The sequence below is a fragment of the Elephantulus edwardii genome, unplaced genomic scaffold (assembly GCF_000299155.1).
Source record: "Elephantulus edwardii isolate Elephantulus edwardi_28Jun2011 unplaced genomic scaffold, EleEdw1.0 scaffold00181, whole genome shotgun sequence".
Classification (NCBI taxonomy): Eukaryota; Metazoa; Chordata; class Mammalia; order Macroscelidea; family Macroscelididae; genus Elephantulus; species Elephantulus edwardii.
In genome coordinates, this window is record NW_006399931.1 from 4,063,665 (window position 1) to 4,069,117 (window position 5,453).

Consider the following 5,453-nt stretch of genomic DNA (forward strand, 5'->3'; position numbering starts at 1 on the left):
GGTCAGAAGGTGCTGTGAGATAGAGCATTTCAGTATCAACACCCCACATCAGATATCTAGCATCTATACTACCCTTACACCTCCTGGATGCCCCTTCCTGGAGTCCACAGGTGAGACTGAGACATGTATCCTGTGCAGAGGGGCAGTCAGTGGGTTAGCCGCCAGTAACAATTAAAGTTGAAGGTCAAAGGTAGAGCCTTGGCCTGATCCTTATAGCCTTGGAAGAAGCTCTATATTGTTAATTCTCCTGAGGGATATGGATATAAAGAACAGGGTCACCCAGAAGGGTTGGAAGATGCTGAGACAAGAGAATAGTAGGTGAATCCACAGGTAGCTTGACCTTCAGCACCCAAGCATCCTGCTCAGACAAAGAGCGTCCTGCCAGGAACAGAGTTATCAAGGCCATCCACCAAGTTCACTGAGGGCATTTTGTGCTCATTGAGGGAATGAGCTTGAACCGGTCACCTAGAAAATATGGTGCGGGCTTAGAGGACAGGTCCTGGGGATAGACAGTGGTGGTGGTGTGAGGGGGTGCTTGGGCCACAATGCTTCTAGAAGGCTGTGCAGCCCTGCCCTGTAGGGGCTGAACACTCCTTGAGTTGATCTGGGAGGAGGTGGAGGCAGCAATGGCAGCTGACCTCAGCAGACCACCTGACAGGACGTTCACAGTACAGGTGAGGGTAAAGCTAGGTGGCCACCTTCCATTTTTGCATAAAGCTGATTTTCAAATAAAGACTTGATTTTTGGAAGCCAACCATGTAGGTGAGTGAGGAGTAGGTGTATTTACAAGTGAGGCCTTGGTTTAGGCTATAAATATTAGGCTGCAAAATCCAGAGATGCCCAGTTTTGCAGCTTCATCTTCCCCAAGGAAACCCTGAGAATAATCTGTCACAGTGGCTTCAGTATCTGGCCATTATTTGCCCATAATTCACAGAGCAAAGAGAATGATTGTCACTGTCCCTCGTGTCCTTCCCTTAAGCCTCCGTGGGAGCTTCTGAGACAGATACCTTGGAACAGCAATTCATTATTCATGATGCTACCTTGAGGTGAACCGTTTACCTTAAGCAAATATGTCAAAAGCCGAATGTATCTGTGGGCCTGTAGGAGTGTTCTTTTCTGCCGTGTGTGACAATCTGTCCCTTGTGGGTACACCTTTGTTCTTAGTTACCTGATAACTCTAAGCCTGTGTTTACTTTTTCTAGATCTTTTTTTTCTTTCATATCTAGATTATGCCCAGAAAGAAAAAGATTTTATGATTCATCATCATTCATTTATCAGACTAAAAAGAAGTGATAAATACACACACATTACATTTATTGTATATATCAATTTTCATTGACAAGGTGGATACTGAAATTTTACATGATAGTCTGAAGATGAGAGGGAGTTCTGGTGGCCTCGTCATAAGGAGTTGTGTTACTAACCCAAACACAGCCGCATTGACTCCACAAGCCGCTGCCCCCGTGAAAGATGGGCCATTTCTGCCTGTGCGATTTACCAGCGCTGAAAACCCCTTGGGAAGTCAATTATGGGTCTGTTCAGACTCCAGGTACACAACAATATCAACAACAACAACAAGAGAGGGGAATATTTGCCTGATTCTTCCATCCGCTATCACAGAATTTTCCCTATGACACTTTGAATCTTCTCTATCTTCCCACCGTACTTTTTCTAATCTCTTTCTTTTTACACTTCAGTCTGAAATTGTGAACCACTTAAAGAATTTTGTTGTTATTTGTTTGTTTATTTGTGGAATTCTGGCAGCTGGATGGCAAAGCGTTGCTCTGCCCACTTGAAAGCAAAGGGTTCCAATGTGCCAGCTGTTCCATGGAACGAGGATGGGCAAGCTACGCCAGGATTATTCACTGCCAGGATTATTCACTGCCGCAGGAGAGTCAACAACCGGTCGGTTTCAACTGGATGATACCGTGACAATAATAAAACTCATTCATTCATTCATTCAATCATTTTCCATTCAAATTAACCCCTTTTGGGGGGAAAATAGCAGAATGAAATGATTTTGATAAGTGGAACTTCATAAGTGAAACAGTCTTTGAAACATAAAATGCTGTGCTGAAAAACTATGTAGTTCCACCTCTACTTTTTGCTCCAATCTTCTGTTGCTTCAATGTCCTCCCTAATTTTCCTAGATTTAGGGCCACAGTAATTTACACTAAAGAAAAACACAAAAGACAGAGTCTGTAGTGTGTCCTGCTGCTAACCCAAAGGCTGTGCATCTCCGGCAGTTCAAATCCACCACTGGCTCTGAGCGAGGAGAATGAGCGGTCACCTCCCATTGAGATGGGAAATTGGGTGGTGACATGGATCTGAACGTCCTTGGTGGCGTCGAGATAGAGGAGTTAGATCTCTGGGAAGTTTATCACCAGAGCTCTCTCTCAAGGTGTTTTGGGGTTGGCTCAGGCTTAGAAATGTTTAGTTAACAAAAGTAAGAAACATAGCCAACCTGTTGATACTGAGTTGGTTTCAACTCATGGCCCGCTCATCTATTACAAGGAAGAACTGCCCCTTGAGTTACATTGGATGGGCTCTTTCCAGAAGCAGCCTTTCTCCTGCAGTGACACTAGAAGGATTCTGATTCCCAGCCTCTAAACTTTACACCAAGCTCTTAACCATTTGTGTTATTCTGGGACTCCGACCAGAAGCTAACAGACAGCAATTAAAAAATAAATTCATCGGCGAGTTTGACAGTGGGATGATAGAGAAGGGATGATGCCTTTGAGTTGTGGTGCTGGAGAAGAGTGTTGAATATACCATGGACTGCTAGGAGAACAAACAGGTTTGTCTTGGAGAGGGTGAAGCCAGAATGTTCCCTGGAGTCAAGGATTCTGAAGCTTCATCTGACATACTTTGGGCATGTTGCAAGGAGGGACTGGTCCTTGGAGAGGGACATCACGTTTAGGAGAGTGGAGGGACGGCACAGGAGAGGAAAACCCTCAATGAGGTGGATCTATTCTGTGAGTGGAGTGGTGGGAATGAATGTGTTTGAGACAGCGAGGTTGGCACAGGATACAACTGGTTTAGGGCTCTTGTACATAGGGTTGCTATGAGTCGCAAACGACTAAATGGCACATAACAACAACAACCCAAATAGTGGATCAAAACTAAATCACATTTTAGAGTGAGATGTCTTCTGTATCTATTCAGACAAAACTCAGAGAAATTCAGCATCAGTTAAAACATTTGCCATAATATATAAAGAATTTAAGTACTTATTTTTTCGAAGGTGAATGTTATATTTTACTCAAGAACGTAAATATTCACAAGCCGATAAGATATGAATAGAATGGATTTAAAGTAAGTTCACAGTAGTGTTTTACTGGCATGGTTGCTGGTGGTAGGTGCCCACTCCCAGAAACACTGTGGCTGCAGTGAAATCTTGCCCTGTCCTGAGCCATCTTCACGGTCTGTGCCATGCTCAAGCTCGTTTTTGTGGTCACTCTGTCAGTCTTTATTAAGGATAGTCGCGTCCTTTTCACCGACCCTCCACTTTTCCAACCATGATGTAATTTTTCAAGGACTAAACCCTCCTGAGAACATGCCTAACGTATGTTGAGATGAAGTTCCACTATTGTTGCCTCGAAGGAGTAACCTGGGTGCACTTTTCCTCCAAGACAGATTAGTTTGTTCTTTAAAAAGTACGCGTTATAGTCAGTAATCTTCACCAACACTTATGTCAGAAGTATCTGCTACTGTATTTATTCTGACTCTTTTTTTCAAATTAATAGAATTTTATTACAAAAATCAGATGCATTTTGAAATCAGATGCATAGGACTTGACCGGCCTCATTTCTGTAGCTGGAAAACTCCTAGCTATCGCTCATCAGCCTGCTGGACAGTTCCTTTTTCAGAGACATAGATACCATCCAAACATTGTTGGATATCATTGTTTTTAACTGTTGTAGCTTGCTGAATCAAAGCAGCTGAATTTGATACAAGCTCAATGTCACTTCCTTCAAGAATTAACTCATCTTTCTGGGCTTGAGATACTGAACAAACAACACCTGGTCTCGTTTGAACTCTCCGAATGTATTTTTCACCCAAGAAGTTTCAAATTTCAACCAGAGATCCACTCTCTTAAATCACAACATTGATGGGGAAATGAGCATACACAGACCTCATCTTGTAACTGAAAGCCCAGTGTAACACCCTTGATGACGTTCTGTACGAGGCTACAGATGATGCCAACAGTAGCCTGTTCCTTCCTGTTTCCCCACCATTTGTCAACACGAAGCCTCTTCTTTTTCTTTCCAAGGAGACTGAACTCTACATTGATGTGATTGAAGTCCTTCCTCAAGGTCCCCCGTGGGCCTTTCACAATAACTGTGCGGCCCTTCAGAGTCTGGTTGCTGAGAATGGTCTTCATTCTTGCAGTTAATGTGGCCTATTCTGACTCTTTAGAATGAAGGTATATATTGGTTGTTATTTATGTTTCATTCTAAACTCCCAATTTTTCTACGCTTTACTAGTCTCATAGACCCTGTGTTTTTAGAGGCAATCCAGTGGGTTGGTGGTCAGGAGGTTCATGGCCAACCAAGAATCATGCGGCTTGAATCCATCAGCTGCAGGAGAAAGGTGGACAGTCACCTCTGGGGAGACTTACTGCCTCTGAAAAGTCACTTGAGGGTTCTTTATGATTCTGTCTTGAAGGCACACATCAAGAATGGTCTATTTTACTCCTTTTGTCACATAACAATGTGACTCACTCCATTTGTGGCCATCAAGATGATTCTGAGTCATTGACGGCTTATCAGGTTCCCAGGACTTCCAAAATTAATGTGAGGATACTGCCCATCTACCTTCCACAGAGATTGAATTAGTGGCTTCAAATAGATGGAGACATGCAGTGTTACAAGTATAAACGCATCACCAGAGCATTTTGGTGGGTTGGTTGGTTGGTTGGTGTTGGTGGTGTGTACCATTCAGTTGGGACCAACCAATCACTGACCGCCATTAAAGATGAGATAATTAGATGAAGCAGAACTAATCTATATTTTGTTTACTACTACCAAGCTTTCCTTGTTTCTTAGCAATTAGTCAAAAATCTATAATGTCTCCATGAATGATTTGAGAATACTCCTAAAAATCATACTTGCTTTGTTCACAATTTACTATTTCTGATAATTTAACTACAAAATGAAAAGTATCTTACTTGAATTCTTTAGTTCCATTGATATAGAAAATGGATACAGAGTCACTAGGAATTATAGAATGTGTCAAATTAAGTCACACACAGAACATCAGTGGTATAGTTTAATGGAATTTATTGTTCAATTTGATATTTAATTACTCAACGTAAGAAGAGTAAATGACTTCTAGAGCTGTTTTCCTATAGTTTTTATTTGCTCTTTTCTATACAAAATTATTTGTGAATGCAGGCAAAACAACTGGAATAGTTACATAAAAGTCATTAAATTTAAACTTAATCATAATTT

The 5,453-nt window shown here is 41.9% G+C and overlaps 1 pseudogene; it reads right to left on the bottom strand.

Annotated features, from left to right (window-relative positions):
* Positions 1-3,831: 3,831 nt before the first annotated feature.
* LOC102869110 lies at positions 3,832-4,384 on the bottom strand (annotated as a pseudogene).
* Positions 4,385-5,453: the final 1,069 nt, after the last annotated feature.